Here is a 19,438-nt window from a genome sequence, read left to right as displayed (position 1 = left end):
TGTGGGCATCCTGGCTGAGGTGACCCCATTGGCTTGATATGCTTGTTGATTTCGCAGAGATCATGGAGAAGGTGGTATTTGCCGGCGTTCTTTTTGCTAATGACAAAGACTGGTGAATTGTAGGGACTAGTGGATGACTCTATATGCCCTGCTTGTAGCTGCTCTTGGACGAGGGCAGAGAGAGCTTGCAGCTTGTGAGCTGGTAAGGGCCACTGCTCGACCCAGATGGGCTCCTCTGTGTCCCATTCCAGAGGGATAGGGTCAGGTTTTGAGATGGGAGCAGTGGCCCCTAGAAGGGGGGGGGGGCAGCACAGCTGAGAAGGCTTCTGTGGTGATTCGGGCCTTTAGCTGGCTGAGGACATCTCTCCCCCATAAGATGGTTTGGACAGACGAAAGGATGAGTGGGTGAATTTGGCCTTCGTGGCCTTCTCGGTCGCTCCAATGCAGAGGCTGGGATGTTTTCCAGGAGGTGGTGGCCCCAGTGGCACCGATGACTTGAGGGCCAGTTTCCAGGGGCCAGTGATTGAATGCAGCGACTTCGAAGGGAACACAGGAGACTTCAGCACCGGAATCCAGGAGCCCATCGAGCCATTGCCCATCGATTTTGAGCTCTAATGAGGGTCTCTGGCGGCGCATGATGGGCATTGTCCACATTATGGCTTGGGAATTCTTCTGAGGGCCTCTTGGGGGTGGGGCTGAGGCCTGCCCCGCTGGGAGTTTAAAGGCTGCTGGGAACCTTGGGTGGAACAGCAGTCGCGGGCCCAGTGATATCCTTTCCCACAACGCGGACACGGCGTAGAAGGGCCCCTTGGCCGTCGCATCAGCGGGTCTGAGCGAGGCGCTGGGCCTGGCTGGGAGCACTCGCGGATGAAGTGGCTGGGCTGGCCGCACCAAAAGCAGACGGAAGTGGGGCCGGATGAAACAGCCATGGCAGAGGCAAAGGCAGTAGTGAGTGTTTTGACTTGTGGGTCGACGTCACGGCAAGCAAGGACCCATTCGTGCAGAGCCTTGTCGCGTATGGGAAGGACTACGGCCCGGAACGGCGCAAGGCACCCGTCAATGACTAACCCTTTGGCTAACACAAATTGGGCATCCTCACTGGAAATTTTCCGTTGACAAGCTTCCAGGACGCGGGCGACAAATGCTGGGAAGGTCTCACTGGAGTCCTGAAGCAGCTGCATGAGCTTGGTGGGCTGCTTGGTGGAAACTAGAAGGAATGACTGCTGGATGAGGACTTTTACCCGGTGCCAAAACCCTGGGTCAATTTGGAGGTAAGAATGAGGGTCTGCATAATTGTTGGTCCCCGTGTATGCATCGGAGGGATCGAGGACGCCAGCTTGGGCATTCTCCACGATTTGCCGGTCAACAGCTGCTTGGTAATGGGTGCGCCATTCAATAAATTGACCCGGTGTAAGGATGGCACGGGCTAGTGCAATCCAGTCATATGGGAGAACGAGTTGGGTCCCCAACTCCTCAAGTAGTTGCTGCGCATAAGGGCTGCCAATTCCGTCTTCCTTTACAGCTTTGCAGAGGGTCCTGACCTCTTCTGCTGTAAAGGGTAGCCAAGTTTGGGGTCGCTGCGGCGTGGGCTGCGGATTCAGCGGATACAGCTGGGGGGTTTGAGAAGACGTGGCACTGGGGACTGATGGAGCAGCCAAGGCAGGTGAAGGGCTATTGCCGTACGGCGGCGGCAAGGGATAAGCGGAACACGGGTGAGAAAATGGTGGCTTAGCGGCTTCCAGGTGCAACAAGATGGCGGCGGGACCCTTCCGGGCACCGGCCAAGATGGCGGAGCAGCCACATCCGGCAGCGGACAAAATGGCACAAGGGGCGTTTCCGGTTTAGTGGAAGATGGCGACCATGCAGTTTCCAGGCACGAACAGGATGCTAACTGGGCAGGAAGAGGCGGGTAGAGGTGGGAGGAGGAGGACACCGGCAGAGAAGAAGCCGGATGTGCGCCATCTTGGACAGAAGTGGGGGAAGAAGGCGGAAGTCCGCCATCTTGGGGAGCGGCAGGGGTGGTTTCTGTCTGCTGCGGGGAGCTCGGGCGGGGAGGTTCGCGCTCGAGAGCAGCAGCAAGTTGGTTAGACAGAGAGTCAGTGTCAGCGGACTCATCGGGATCACAGTCTAGAGGCCGTTTAGGAGAAGCTTCATAAATGGCCTCGGTCGGAGCGCCAAGGAGACAGGCGCGAATGGCAACGAGAACGGGTAAGAGGCCTGCTGGGAAGGTGCGTTTCTTGTGTTCCATGGCGGAGGTGACTCGATCTATGAGTCACGAGTATGTGTCCAGGCTCCAGAGTTGGCAGGTGGCGAGCCACGGATTAAAAGGGAGCAAGAGATCCCAGTACTTTTGGAGCTGCCGCAAGGAGACGCGGACTCCATTGGCATCGAGCAGGGCAGCAAGGGCTCTGACTTGCGGCGCCTGATGCAATGACAAAGAGGCGCCCATGACGGGATAGGGACGGGACAATGGCGAGGGGTCCCTTGGGGCTCGTCCGGGCGAGGGGTCCCTACCTGGAGAGGAGGACGATCACAGCAGCAGCAGCAGCAGAGAGGGGCCGGGGGAGGAGCTGCCATATTGGGCGCCAGTTGTAGCAGAGCGTGGGGGTTTCATCCTCGCTCAGGCCCAAGAGTCGGGGGGGCTTGCTCCTGCCGATCAGCCGGCGGGGGGTGCCCCAAGAGGGAGCACCAGTTCTCCAGGCGTGGGGGACGTGCGGTTGGGGAAAAACCACGGAGACCGCTTGAGCGCAAGAACAGGTCTGCTTTATTACGGAAGTACACTTAGCTATATAGGGTTGGGTAGAGGGAGGGGCGTGATGAAGGGAGGGTTGGCTAAGGGGCGGCTGTGGACAGGCTGAAGCTGATGGATAGACCTGAGGTAAGCAGTTACTGGGGAAGAGGGCAGATTGTGGGTTGGCAATATGGGTGGGACTGGCGGGAAGGACGGCGGGGGCTGGAAGGGGAGGAGGGGTGGAGAAAGGCGGCAACAACTGATAAATTGGACTTCATCAAAATTAAAACTTTTTGCCCTTCTAAAGAGAGAAATTCTATTTATTTTTTAGGAGGTACCAGGGATTGAACCTGTGGCCCCATACATGTTCAAACACTGAGCTATACTTGCTCCCCAAAAGTTCTCTTTAAATGGGTGAATTTTATAGTAAGATATGTTGACTATATCTCAACAAATCTGTAATAAAAATAAAGTTACCCAATGGAGGAAAATATTTGCAAACTACATATCTAACAAATGACTATTATCTAAAATTAAAAAAGAACTCTCAAAACTCAAAAGAATAATGACAAAAAAACATGAAAAGACCTTTTTCACCAAAGAGGAGACACAATAGACTGATAAGCAGATAAGCACACGAAAAGATGTTTAGCATGATTAGTCATTAGGTAAATTAAAACCACAATGTGATATCACTACACGCTCATCAAAATGGTGTTTTTCCCTTCTCTTCCTCCTCTCTCTGTGTCTCTCTCTCTCTGTCTGTCTCTCTCTCTCCCCCCCCCTTCCTCGCATTCATGGAATTCCAGCAAAAGCAACTTAAACTATCAAGATGTCCCAGTTTCAACCAAAGATTTCAAAACATATGGAGAAACAGGCAAAGGAGAAGATTAAAGCACTAGAACCCATCAATGGGTAAGACCACACCAGGGACAAACCAGACCAAGATTTTTTTTTAATGGTCCTAAATATTTTCAAAGAGCTAGAGGAAAACATAGTCAGAAAACAAAAGGAAATCAGCAAAATAATAGCTGAACACAAAGAGATTATCACTAGAGATGGAAATTATGAAAAGGAACCAGAGTTGAAGACCACAGTAACGATAATAAAAAAAATTCCCCAGAGGGGTTCAACAGCATATGGGAGCTGGAAGAAGAATCAGTGAACTTAAAAACAGTTGAAATCATTCATCAGAGGACCAAGAAAAAGGAAGAATGAAAATAAGTGAACACAGCCTGAAGAACATGTGGGACACCACCAAGCATACCAATATATGCATTGTGGGAGTCCCAGAAGGAAAAGAGAGAAAAGAACAGAAGGAATATTCAAAGGAATAACAGCTGAAAATTTCCCATGAAAGACATAAGTATACACAACCAAGGTACTCATCAAAATTCAAGAGGATAAACCCAAATAGACCCACACCACACCATGTTATAATCAGATTGTCAACTGCCTAAGATAAGAAAGAATTCTGTAAGCCACAAAAGAGAAGCAACAAGTCACATGCAAGGGAGCCTCAATAAGATTAAGTGCCCATTTCTCTTCAGAAACCATGGAGGAAAGAACATATTGGTAAGACATATTTCAAATGCTGAAAGCAAAAAACTGCCAACCATGAATTCTATATCCAGCAAAATTGTTTTTCAAGAATGAGGATAGGATTAAGACATTCCCAGAAAAACAAAAGCTGAGGGATTTCATCAACACTTAAATGACCCTACTAGAAAGGCTAAGTAAAGGGAGTTCATGTTGAAAGGTGTAGCAGTTTGACATTATTGATGAATTCCAAAAAGAAATATTGGATTATGTTTGCAAACTGATCTTCTCCTCTGGGCATATTTGATTGCATTGCATTCAGAGGTTTACTTGATTAAGTAATCAGGTAAATGTCCTGTGCCAATAGAGCATTGAGTCCCCACCCCACAGTGGGTGGGAACTCTCAGATAAAAAGACATGGCAGGGAAGCGGACTTGGCCCAATGGATAGGGCATCTGCCTACCACATGGGAGGTCCGTGGTTCAAACCCCAGGCCTCCTTGACCTGTGTGGAGCTGGCCCACGCACAGTGCTGATGAATGCAAGGACTGCCATGCCATCCATGTAGGGGCATCCCCCGTGTAGGGAAGCCCCACACACAAGGAGTGCATCCTGTAAGGAGAGACACCCAGCATGAAAGAAAGTGCAGCCTGCCCAGGAATGGTGCCATACACACAGAGAAGCTGACACAACAAGCTGACACAACAAGATGATGCAACAAAAAGAAACACAGATTCCCGGTGCCGCTGATAAGGATAGAAGCAGTCACAGAAAAACACATAGCAAATGGACACAGAGAGAAGACAACTGGGGCGGGGGTAGAAATAGATAAAAAATAAATCTTTTTTCAAAAAAGACATGGCAAAGGGCAGAGTTTGGGGGTTTTTGGTGTGGGAGTTTTATGTTGGAATTTGGTGCTGAAGACTTAAGCTAGAGCCCCAGAAAGTAAGCACACAGAGGAAAGAGAAGCAAGCCCCAGGAAGGAAGGAACCCAGGAAGCCTGAATCCTTGCAGACATCAGCAGACATCTTGTTCCAACACATGAAAGTAGTCTTTGATGAGAGAAGTAACTTATGCCTTATGGCATGGTATCTGCAAACTCCTACCCCAAATAAATGCCCTTTATAAAAAACAACCAATTTCTGGTATTTTGAATCAGCACCCCTTTGACTGACTAATACAAAAGGAATAGACACTCATTAATTGACTGAAGCAATAAAAAGAAATAAAGATCTCCAGTAAAGATAATGACAGGGATAAATATAAACACCAGGACTATTGCATTTTTTAGTGGGTAACTTCAATTGTTACTTCTTACAGGATCTAAGAAACAAATGCATAAAATGTAACGATAAATCAGTGGATTGGGACTCATAATACATAAACATGTAACTTGTGATAAGAACTACATAAAGGGAGAGGGAGATGAAAGACTATAGGAACATAGTGTGTGTATACTATTAAAGTTAAGTTGGTATCAAAGAAAACAAGATTGTTACAGTTTTAAGATGTTAAATTTAATCCTTATGGTAACCATTAAGAAAATATTAGATAATATGCAAACTCAAGGAGACAAAAAATAGAGTACAGGTTATCAGGAATGGGGGGCAGAATGGCGCCCCACACACAGACAGCTGACATGACAAGATGACACAACAAAAAGAAACACAGATTCCCAGTGCTGCTGATAAGGATAGAAGCAGTCACAGAAGAACACACAGCAAATGGACACAGAGAGCCAATAACTTGGGGCGGGGAGGGATGCAGAGACAAATAAATAAATAAATAAATCTTTTTTTTAAAAAAAAAGAAAGAAAAAAATGTGTAGGGTTTCTGTTTGAGATTAAGGGAAAGTTCTAGTAATGGATAGTGTTGAGAATACCACAACATTGAAAATGTGATTAATCCCACTGAATGGTATGTTGGAGTGGTTTAAGATGGAAATATTTATGGTGTATATTTGCTAACATAATTAGAAAAAAGAATGGAAAACTACACCAAACTAGGCTATGGACTATAGATAAAAGTAATATTGTGATGATGTTCTTTCATCATTTGTAACAATTGTGTCATAAGAATTTAAGGTGTTGGTAGTGGAATGATGTATGGGAATCCTGTATGGTATGCACTGATTGTCCTTTAAAATTTTGAAATTAAAAAAATTTTGGGAAATGGAGGTGATTCAACTAGTTGGGCAACTGCCTGCCACATAGGAGGTCCCAAGTTCAGATACAAGCACCTAAGCAGACACAACCTCCCACCACAATGAGCTAGATGCCTCCTCCTACCATGAACTGGACACTGCAACGTGCTAGATTCTGCCTCCTGCTGCAATAAGCTACATGCTGCCACCCACCACAATAAGCCAGGCACCACCGCTTGCCACAATGAGCTCCACACTGCGTCCTGCTGCAATGAGCTAGCCTAATAGATAGATAGGCAGGCAGACAGGCAGGCACACAGAATGGTACAATGAAGATGGCATAATGTTAAAATAGGTGAATCTGGGTATCTGGGGTGCAGAAGTTCTCTGTATGGAGTTTGTATTACTTTTGTAAGTTTGTATTTTGTATTATTTTTCTACACTTGAAATTATTTCAAAATTAAAAAGAAAATGAACAGAGTCTCAGGGCACAAAGAATCTAACATTTGTGTTATAGGAGTTCCAGAAGAAGAGAACAAAAAGAATGGAACTGAAAAGAGTATTCAAGGAAACACTTGGCTGAAAACCTCCCAAATGTTACACAAGACACAAACCTACAGATTGAAGAAGCTGAGCAAACTCCAAAGAAATCAACACCTGGACACATAATAATTAAATTTCTGAAAACTAAAGACAACATAAAATATCATGAAAGTAGTTAGAAATGACACATTAACCACAGGACAACAATTTGAATGATAGATTTCTCACCAGAAACTATGAAAGCCAGAAAGAAGGGGCACATTTTTCAAGTGTTGAAAGAAAAGTACCATCATCAGCAAACTCTATTCCCAGTGAAAATATCCTTCAGGAATAAAGAGAAAATAAAGGCATTCTCAGATGAATGGAAATTACAAGACTTTGTTACTAGAAGACCCACTGTTAAAGATTGGCTAAATAAAGTTCTTCAAACAGATAGGAAATGAGCAAAAAGAAGCATCAGGAAGGAAAAGCAATGGAAAGAGCAGGAATATGAATATAAACAAAAAGGAATCCTTTTCTCCATAGGCTTTATAAATCATATTTTATGAATAAAACGAAAATCATACCACTATCTGATTCTTGGATAGTGATATTTAAAACCAGGGAAGGTAAAGGGAACTAAATGGAAGTAAGGATTCCATATGTCATGATATGGGGTAAAATGTTTATATAAGTCAACTAATTAAATTGTTTTCCAGAAGAAAACAACAGAAAAATCAATGAAACAGGAGGAGGGGCAACATGACATCAGAGTAAGGAGCTTCAAGAGTCAGCTTAACCTACAATGCAGTTAGTAATCACCCAGAACTATCTAAAGTATCCTGCAAAATCCTTGGAAGAATGGAAGAAGGAGACTGCCCATCTGCAGTGATGATTCATGAGTAGAGCACTCCATGCTATGGAGATTGGTGCCCATCCCCCACCAACAGTGCAAGCTGCCTCAGGAGCTATTCTCTGGCTGAAGTTGGAACCTCCATTTCCCAAAAATGGGGAAGGAAGATACAGTTGGGCATCAACTTCAGCTACTGATTAGTAAATCTGACTGTTTAAAATCTCATCCTCAGAACACCTAAAGTTTGAACCTGCCCAAGTCAGAAAGAGACTGGTAGCCTCCATTTCAACTCTGCCTCTGGCATAAGGGAAACCAGGGCTGATTGAAAAATCACAGTGATGGGAAGGATCAGCTTCTTTCCATCCAGGTCAGATTGCTGCTCCAGCCTGGGCTCCAGCCCCACCTCCAGCAGGAAAGAAGCTGAGGGGACCTGCACTAGCCTCTCCAGGCAACTATAGAAAGTTTCAGCCTGAACAGACTAGATTGTTGGAGACCTGTGGGCTCCATTACCACCCCCTGATAGAATAGGAGGGGCGGGGGGGGGGTGTTTCCTTAGCTTCTCCAGGAAGCAGCAGGTGCTTTTGGCCAGCACAGACTGGATTGTTAGACAACTGTGGCTCCATTCCTGCCCATGATAGGACAGGAGTGAGGCAGTGTTTCCTCAGCCTCTCTGGGCAACTGCAGGCACTTTGGTCTGCATGGACTAGATTATTGGGCAACTCCTAGCAGGGGAGTTGGGGGGGGAGGGGACAATTCTTCACCAGTCTACCTGGGCAACTGCGGTTAGTTTTAACCGGCAGAGCTTAGTTTTCCATGCATACCTGCAGCACCATACCCACCCTGAGCATGGGAGGAAGAGGTATAAAGGTTCATCAGTCTCTTTGGGCAACTAGAGTCTTGGCCTGCATATCTTGGACTACTGCACATATCTGCTGCTCTGTTCCTACCCTGGCAGGGTAGAAATGTGGGAGAGGCTTCACTGGTTCCTGGGCAACATGGGAAGCTTCAGCCTCCATGGCTTACAGTACCAACTGCATCCTTGGCTCCTATTATGCAACCAGCAAGGGAGAAAGGGCAAGAAACAGATGAAAAAGAGCTGAAAATTTTCAGATTAGCTAAATGTGAAACTATAAAATTCCAAATTAAGTTGAACCAAGTATCAAAGATGGGTTGTAACACAAAGTCAATCAAATAGAAGCCCTAGAGTAAAGAGAGAAACTATCTAGAATAAATATATCTAGTAAACCAGGTGCCAAGACACCAACAAAAAATTACAGTCCATGCCAAGAAACAGGAAGATGGCCCAGTCAAGGAAAAAACTAAGTCTTCAGTTTAAAGAAGCTGAGACAACTAATCATATGCTCAAAGAAATCACCTTAATAAATTCAATGAGATGGCTAAAGAGATTAAGGATATTATAAAGATATTGGATGAGCAGGAAGAAGAATTTGAATGCATACATAGAAGAATAGGAGATCTTAGAGCAATGAAAGTCACAATAAATGAAATTAAAAATACACTGGAAGTATATAACAGCAAATTTGAAGAGGCATAATAAAGGATCAGTGTGCTTCAAGACATGGCCTCCAAAAACAAATATAGAAAAGAACAGATGAAGAAAAGAATGGGGAAAAAATTGATCAGGGCCTCAGGGAACTACAGCAAGTAGCAAACTACAGCAAAAGACATGCAAACAAATGTGTCATAGGTGTCCCAGAAGGAGAAGAGAAGGGAAAAGGGGCAGAAGGAATATATGAGGAAATGGTAGTAGAAATTTTCCCAATCCTATTTGAGGACATAGATATCCATGTCCAAGAAGTACAGCATACTCCCAATCAAATAAATCCAAATAGATACACTCCAACACACATACTAATCAGAATGTCAAATGTCAAAGTTAAAGAGAAAATCCTGAGAGCAGCAAGAGAAAAGTAATGTATCAGGGAAGCAGCTGTGACTCAATCGATTGGGTTTCCATCTACCATATAGGAGGCCCTGGGTTCACGTCCTGGGGCCTCCTTGTGAAGGGAAGCTGGCCTGTGTGCTGTGGAGAGCTTATGGCCCAAACACCACAGAAAGCTGGCACCGCAAGATGATGCAACAAAGGGAGAGAAACAAACACAGAAGAATGTGCAGTGAATGAGCACAGAGAACAGTCAGCAAGCAAGTTGCGAGTGGAATAATTTTTTTTAAAGTAATGTATCACATACAAGAGATGCCCAATAAGATTAAGTGCTGACTGCTCATCAGAAACCATGGGGGCAAGAAGGTACTACTACAATATGTTTAATATACTGAAAGAGAAAAACTGCCAACCAAGATCATATCCAGCAAGATTGTCTTTCAAAAATGAGGGTGCATTTAGAATATTCACAGATAAACAGAAACTGAGAGAGTTTGTAACCAAAAGACCAGCTTTGCAGGAAACACTAAAGGAAGTGCTACAACCTGAAAAGAAAAGACAGGAGAGAGAGGCTTAGAAGAGAATCTAAAATTGGAGATTATACCAGCAAAAGTAAATAAACATGCAAAAAAAGGGGGGTGAAAATAAGATACAACAGATAAAATACAAAAAGGCAAAAGGGGTGAAGAACTGCCTTTACAGTAATAAAATTGAATGTTAATGGACTAAACTCCACCAATTAAAAGGCAAAAACTGGTCAAATGGATAACAAAATATCAGCCATCTACTTGCAGTCTACAAGAGACTCATCTTAGACCCAAGGATACAAATAGATTGAAAGTGAAAGTCTAGAAAAAGATATTCCACTCAAATACTAACCAAAAAAAAAAAAAAAAGGCTGAAGTGGCTATGCTTATATCTGATGAAATAGACTTTAAAAGCAAAGCTGTTACTAGAGACAAGGAAGGACATTATATATTAATAAAAGGGTAATTCCCCAGAAAGAAATAATCATAAATGTATATACGTGGGGAGGAGATGTAGCTCAAGTGATTGGGTGTCTGCTTCCCATGTATGAGGTCCTGGATTCAATCTCCAGTGCCTCCTAAGAACTAACAAACAAGCAAAAGGGCCAGCTCTCATTGGGGAGTGGATGTGGCTCAGTGGTTGGGTACCTGCTTCCCATGTGGGAGGTCCTGGGTTCAATCCCTAGCACCTCCTTTAAAAAAAATGTATATGCACCTATTCAGGATGCCACAAATTACAATGAGGCATACACTGGCAAAACTAAAGGGAGAAATAGATGTCTCTATATGGTGGTTAGGCTATTGGGTCAAGTTGGCCAGGTAATTGTGCCCAGTTGTTTGGTCAAACAAGCACTGGGCTAACTGTAATACAAGGGCATTTATGGACTTTAGTCACCATTGACTATACTGTAGCGGTAAATCATAGATAGCTGGTTATAATTACATCAATCAGGAAGAGTGCCATCAGCAATGAGTGATGCTTAACCCAAGCATTTGAATGCCTTAAAAGGGGAAGTGATTCCAGCATTGACAGAGAATTTCCCAGCTTGTCTTTAGACAGCCAACATCTCCCAGAACTTGTCAAGAACCTTCACTGGACTTTCATTGCAGCCCTTGGTTGCAGCCTGCCTGCAGAACCTGGACTTGTGCATCCCCACAGTTGCATGAGAGTCTCTTATAGAATCACATACCATTGACAGATATCTCTTGTTGATTCTGTTTCCCTAGAGAACCCTGAGGTTCCCTGGAGAATCCTCTACAATAGTAGTTGGAGAATTCAGTACACCATTGTCATCATTGGTTAGAACATATGTATGGAAAAACATAAACAGAGCTTGAATAATATGATAAAAGAACTAAACCCAATAGACATATTCAAAACATTGCACCCCAAAACAGCAGGATATATTCAAGTCCTCATAGATATTTCTCCAGGACATACCATATGTTGTGTCACAAAGTAAACCTCAATAAATTTAACAACACTGATATTATACAAAGACTTTCTCTGATCATAATGGAATAAAGCTGGAAGTCAACAACAGGCAAAAAAAAAAGGGAAAATTCACATATATATGGAGATTAAACAACACATTCTTAATTAGTGGTCAAAGAAGAAACTGTGAGCAAAATCAAGAAATATCTTAAGATGAATGAAAACTAGAACAGAACATATTAGGATCTATAGGATGTAGCAAAGGCAGTACTAAGAAAGAAAATTGTAGCACCAATGCTTACACTAAAAGAGAGGAAAGAGTTAAAATCAATGACCTAACTACACAGCTGGAGAAACTAGAAAAAGAACAGTGAACTATTCCCAAAGCAAACAGAAGGATTGAAAAAACAAAGACCAGATAAGAAACAAATGAAATTGAAAACAAACAAAAAAAAAAGAATAGAGAGAACTAACAAAACCAAAAGTTGGCTCTTTGAGAAGATAATAAAATTGACAAAACTTTAGCTACATTGACAAAGAAAAAAAGGAGAGAAAATGCATATAAATAAAATCAGATATGAAAATGGGGACATTACTACTGATCCCACAGAAATAAAAGAGATCATAGGAGGATAGTATAAACAACTGCACATCAACAAACTAGACAATGTATATGAAATGGAAAAATTCCTAGGAATATGAATACATTTATCCTAGTACAAATAGAAGACCTCAACAAACCAATCACAAATAAAGAGATTGGAACAGTCATCAAACAGTTCCCCAAAATGAAAAACCCAGGACCAGTGGCTTCGCAGGTGAATTCTACTCAGCATTCATAAAAGATTTAATATGAATCTTAAGCTCTTCCAAAAAAAATTGAACAAGAAGGAATGCTACAAAACTCATTCTATAAAGCCAATACCACCCTAATACCAAAGCCAGATAAAGATATTAAGGAAAAATAAAATTATGGACCCATTTCTCAAATGAATACAGATGCAAAAATTCTCAGAAAAATACTTTCTAATCAAATACAACAACACATTAAAAGAATTACTTATCATGATCAAGTGGATTTTATACCAGGCCTGTGAGGGGAGTTCACCACAAGAAAATTAATCAGTGTAATACACCACATTAATAAATCAAAGAGGAAAAACCACATGATCTCAATTGATGTAGAAAAGGCATTTGGCAAAATACAGCATCCTTTCTTGATAAAAATACTACAAAAGATAGGAATTGAAGGAAACATCTTCAACACAATAATGAGTATATATGAAAAACCCACAGCCAACACAGTACTCAAAGGTGAAAGATTGAAAGACTTCCTGTTGAGATCAGGAACAAGAAAAGCATGCCCACTGTCACCATCATTGTTCAGTAAAGTACTAGAAGTTCTAGCTAGAGCAATCAGTCAAGAAAAAGAAATAAAAGTCATCCACATTGGAAAGGAAGAAGTAAAACTTTCTCTATTTGCATGTGATACCTAGAAAGTCCCAAAAAATCTACAACAAGTCTACTAGAGCTAATAAAGGAGTTCAGCAGAGGGGCAGGATAAAAAAATTAATACATGAAGATCCGTAGTGTTTCTATACACTAGCAGTGAGAGATCTGAGGAGAAGTCAAGAAAAGATTCCATTTAAAATAGCAACTAAATGAATCAATTTTTAGGCAAAAAAAAAACTTAATCAAGGATGTATGGGAAGCAGACTTGGCCCAGTGGTTAGGGCATCCATCTACCACGTGGGAGGTCCACGGTTCAAACCCCAGGCCTCCTTGACCCATGTGGAGCTGGCCTATGCACAGTGCTGATGCACACAAGGAATGCCCTGCCACGCAGTGTGTCCCCTGTGTAGGGGATCCCCATGCGCAAGGAGTGCACCCCATAAGGAGAGCCACCCAGCACAAAATAAAGTGCAGCCTGCCCAGGAATGGTGCCACACACATGGAGAGCTGACACAACAAGATGATGCAACAAAAAGAAATACAGATTCCCATGCCACTGACAACAACAGAAGCAGACAAAGAAGAAGATGCAGCAAATAGACACAGAGAACAGACAACTGGGGCAGGGGGGAAGGGGAGAGAAATACATAAATAAATCTTTAAAAAAAATGGATGTAAAGCACTTGTATTCAGAAAACTACAATGCACTGCTAAAAGAAATCAAAGACCTAAGTAAATGGAAGAATACGCAGCGTTCATGGATTGGAAGACTAAATATCATTATGATGTCAATTCTACCCAAATTGATATATAGAGTCAATGCAATCCTGATAAAAATTCCAAAAGTCTTTTTTAAAGAAATGGAAAACGCAATTATCAAATTTGCTTGGAAGGGTAAGGTGCCCCGAAGAGCTGGAAACATCTTAAAAAGGACTTAAATATCTTAATATGAAGACTCTCATTTCCAGGCTCTAAATATTACCTAGTTACAGTGGTTAAAACAACATGGTGCTGGCATAAAAGCATACATGTACACCAATGGAACCGAACTGATGGTTCAGAAACAAACCCTCGCATTTATGATCAAGTGATTTTTGACAAGGCTATCAAGCACACCCAGCTGGGGCAGAACAATATATTCAACAAATGGTGTTGGAGAACTAGATATCCATATCCAAAAGAAAGAAAGAGGACCCCTATCTCACACCTTATACAAAATTAACTCAAAATGGATCAAAGACCTAAAATATAAAAGCTAGAACAATAAAACTCTGAGAAGAAAAGTAGGGAAACATCAAGACCTGGTAGTAGGTGATGGATTTTTAAACCTTACACTGAAAGCAGAAGCAATGAAAGAAAAAAATGGATAAATGGGACCTCCTCAAACTTAAACACTTTTGTGATTCAAAGGACTTTGTCAAGAAAGTGAAAAGGCAGCCTACACAATGGGAGAAAATATTTGGAAACCACATATCTGATAAAGGTTTGATTTCCATGCTCTATAACAACTCAACAATAAAAGCACAAGCAATCCAATTTAAAAATGGGCAAAAGCCCCTCTCAGTTAGAGGTGGAATGCGCATCACCATCCCAGAACCCTCAGGAATGGGGAATAAAATATGGACTAGAGAGAATTTATTGGTATTCTACTATAGACTTATTATGATTCTAGCAATGGAAAAAATTATATCATTGATGTAGAGAAAGTGGCCACTGGAGGTGCTGAAGGCAGGGAGAGGGAAAAATAGGTGTAACAGGGGCATTTTCAGGACTTGGTATTGTCCTGAATGACATTGCAATGACAGAAACAGGCTGTAGCAGTTTGATATAGTTATGAATTCCAAACATAGATATTGGGTTATGTTTGTAAACTGTACTGTACCTGGGCATGATTAAATTATGATTAGGGCTTTGATTGGCTCACATCAGCAAGGTAAAAGGCATGGTAAAGGACAGAGTTGGAGATTTTGATGTTGGAGTTTCAATTTGGAGTTTGATGCTGGAGTCTTGAGCTGGAGCCCCTGGAAGCAACCACACAGGAAGAGAAGCAATATCCAGGAAGAGAAGGCCTGAGCCAGAAGAACACAAAGGGATAGAAACAGCTCCTTAGACATGGCAGAAACCTCAAGGAGAGAGACCGAGCCATTCATCTGATAGTCTACAGCTGACTTTGTGGAGAAAACAGAGGATCTGAGCCCAGAGAGAAGCAAGATCCTGGAAGAGAGGAACCCAGGAAGCCTGAATCCTGGCTGATATTGGCAGCCATCTTGCTCCTACACATGGAAATAGACTTTATTGAGGGAATAACTTATGCTTTATGACCTGGTATCTGTAATAAATACCCTTTATAAAAGCCAGCAGGCTTCTGATATTTTGCATCAGCACACCTTTGGCTAATACACAGGCCATTATATATCCTGCCATAACCTACAGAATGGAGTGGGAGAGAGTGTAAACTACAATGTAAACTATAATCCGTGCTTAGTGGCAAAGCTCCAAAATGTGTCCATCAATTGCAATGAATATGCCACACTAATGAAAGAAGTTGTTAATGTGGGGAAAAGTAGGAGGTGTGGGAAGTGGGGCATATGGGAATCCCTTATATTTTAATGTAACATTTTATGTAATCAAAGTATCATTTAAAAATAAAAATATAATAAAAAATAATAAATTTTCAAAATTTAAAAAATGGGCAGAAGACTTAAATAGACATTTCTTTAAAGAGGACATACACCTCCCATGGCCCACTGGGTGGACTGTGGGAGAGGGTGGGCTATGGTGTGAACCATTGACCATGAGGTACAGCAGTGCTTAGAGATGTATTCACCAAATGCAATGAATGTCTCATGATGATGGAGGAGATTGTTGCTATGGGGGGGGGGAGTGGGGTAAGGGGGGTGAAGGGTATATGGGACCTCATATTTTTTTAATATAACATTTTAAAAAATAAAGACAAAAAAGAGAAAAGAAAAAAAAAAGAATAAGTTGAACCAAATATCAAAGAAGAGCTGTGGGGGTAAAAAATAGGCAATAAAGAGAGAAATTGGACATCAGAATAAATTCATCAACATATTCAGATGCCTAGACATCAACAAAAAATTACAAGCCATACTTGGAAACAGGAAGATATGGTTCAGCCAAAAGAGCTAACGAAATATCATGAAGAAATACAGTATTTAATACAATTAATCATTGATAATTACACAACTCTCCTAAATCACTTCAAAGAATTTAAAGAAAACAGGACTAAAGAAATAAAGGATATTAAGAAGACACTGAGAGAGCATGAAGACCTTATAGAAATGAAAGACACAATGGATAAGATTAAAAATATGTTAGCAGAGGGGTTCAATGGTGGCAGGGGAGGAATTCTGGTGTGGGGTGTTATTGGTGGGGGGGTACATGGTTGGGAGGGAGTTCTCCAGGGCATATGTGCGGGGTGCATAAAAATGTTTGGATATTTTTCACTGGTTACAGTTGGGAACAATGGCTGGGGGAGTGCTGAGTTCCTGGCCAGGGGAGCTCTGTCGCATTCCCTAATGGAACAGCAACAATCCCCCAAGTTACTAGTTTATTGGACTTACCCCAGCCAGCTAACAGGGAGGTGAAGAAGGTAAACCACCACACCAGGGAGCCAAGAGTGCCCACAACTGAAAGCAGGAAAATTGCATTCATCATCCATGTGTAATCAAAGCACCCTCTCAGTACAGAGGTGGAGTGGACATAACCATCCCAGGATCCACAGAATGGAGGAATAAAGTATGGATTAGAGTGGGTTTACTGATATTCTATTCCAGAACTATTGTGATTAGTAATGGAAGTAAATGTAGCATTGATGTGGAGAAAGTGGCCATGGTAGCCGCTGAGGTGGGGAGTGGGAAGAAGAGATATGATGTGGGGGCATTTTCAGGACTTGGAGTTGTCCTGGGTGGTACTGCAGGGACAGTTACTGGACATTGTGTGTCCTCCCATGGCCCACTGGGTGGACTGGGGGAGAGTATGAACTTAAATGTGGACCATTGACCATGTGGTGCAGCAGCGCTCAGAGATGTGCTCACCGAGTGCAATGAATGTCCCATGATGATGGAGGAGATTGTTGTTATGGGAGGAGTGGGGTGAGGGGGGTGGGGAGGTATATGGGAACCTCATATTTTTTGAAGGTAACATTAAAAATAAATAAATAAAGACAAAGAAATTTAAATAAACAAAATACAAACAAAAAATATATTAGAAGCTCATAAGAGCAGATTTGAATTGGTGATTTTGAAGACAGAACACCTGACCTAGAAAATACAAAGAAGAGAAAGAGAAGAGATTGGGGAAAAAAAGGAACAGAACCTCAGGGAATTGAATGATAGTGCAAAATGCACAAACATTCGCATTATTGGTGTCCCAGAAGAAGAGAATGGAAAAGCAGCAGAAAGAATGTTTGAAGAGATAATGACTGAAAACTTCCCAACCCTTATGAAGGACATAAATATGAATATCCAAGCAGGACAACACACCCCAAACAGAATAAATAAACCCAAACAGACCTACCATGAGACACCTTCTATTCATAATGGCAAATACCAGAGATAAAGAGAGAGTTCTGAAAGAAGCAAAAGAAGAGGAAAGCATCACATACAAGGGAAACTCGATACGATAAAGTGCTGCGGCCAGCACAGCAGAAGGTCCCTGAGGAGGGGCGGTGGGAGGTTTTAGAAAAAGAAACACACAAAGATAGCGGGGACCAGGTGGACCTGAAGGAGCGGATGGCAACTTCAGGTATCTGAGCTGTTTGCTCATTTTATTTTATACCACAAGTAGAAAGAGCGCATTCAGCGGTTTTCACAGGAAGTTCTTGTTTCTAGGTCACTACAAATATCAAAGTAACTCTTTGCTCTTATTAGCCCTCTGATAACACAGTTTTCTTGGAATTCTTATTCATACTCAGGAGATTTTGTTCAGCACATAACCTTGCCCAGGGGCCCCTCCTTCATTATCTACAATCTTTTTGTGAACCTTGGAGCCTGCTTCTGGGGACCCTGCTTTGCAGGGTTCTCCACATATCCCCTTTCTTTTAACAATAGGAAAAAGGCTGCCAGCTATGACTGTGCCTGTCTTAGGTTGGCCCCCTCTGGGGTTCTTACCCATTATTGCCCACCAGCCAGCAGGGACATGAGTCTGACCCAGGAGGTGCTTTTTCAAGGGGAATTGTGCACAACTCATTGCGTGGCAAGGCCTTTTGAGTCAGACACAATTGGGTGCGTTCTATTTGCAAGTGGTATATTTGGCGCTGTAGTTGTGCACATGCTATGGGCGACAGGCACCAGAGAAGTAGCAAAAGACAGGCCAGGGCTAACAGATACCAAAAGCTGTGACGGAGGCGGTCCCAAAGGGGCGAAATTTTGCAAACTATTTAACAGACTGTTAGCAATAGCTTCAGGATCTAAACTAGAGAGATGAGCCGATTGGAGGGCCAGGATCTCATCATGTAGGCTTTGCAAATCTATACTAATAATTTCAGGGTTCCAAACCCCTTGTAAGTGAAAACAGATAGTTGTCCAGTTCCACTTTGTATCATTGCCTACCACAGGGGTAACACAGATAAAAGCATACCGAGGATGGCACTGGAGGCGCATCTGATGTTGTAAAGCATCGAGTTGATTACCCAAGGAGATAACAGTTTCTTCCAAAGCATTTAATTTTCGTTCCAATTTGTGATCAATCTGTTCTTGGTCCTGAAGGGCCAAAGACGTATTTTGTGCTAAAGAATTGATGAAATGCGCAGTTTGAATACTCTGAGAAACCACAAGCCCAGCAGTAATAGAGGATGCAATGACTGTTACAAGGGTACTAATGCGGCCACAGTTACACCTAAGGCTTGAGGGCGCGGGGGGGAAGGGGGATGCAATTGTTGTTGAACAATTTGCAACCCTCTGTCTCTGGTGTCACTATACCGGGGGTATTTAAACAGTGCGGGAAGCATAACAAAAGGAGGCCGATGAACTATCAAAAGATCATCATCCCAATTAGCAGCGGTAACACAGTTAAATTACAATGCGAACAGTGTACATAAAAATACCCTTCCACCTCTGTAATGTGAACAGTTCCTGCTCCAATAGCATAACAGGCGGGCGCACAGGCCGGAAGTCCCTAGGCAAACAGGAGCCACAAGTCCGCAGTTCCAGGATTAGTAAAGTTAACGTGATGCGTGGCAGCTACCAGTCGCCTCAGGTCTGGTGAGGTACTCGCTCCGGGCTGGTGAAGACATTGCCAGCAAAACCTCCGCCGACAAAAACTAGAAGCGCAGGTGCGCGGCCAGCAGGTGGGCACGGGGCACACGCCGGGT

The sequence above is a fragment of the Dasypus novemcinctus genome, chromosome 6, assembly GCF_030445035.2.
Source record: "Dasypus novemcinctus isolate mDasNov1 chromosome 6, mDasNov1.1.hap2, whole genome shotgun sequence".
NCBI lineage: Eukaryota > Metazoa > Chordata > Mammalia > Cingulata > Dasypodidae > Dasypus > Dasypus novemcinctus.
This window is presented reverse-complemented; position numbering follows the sequence as displayed.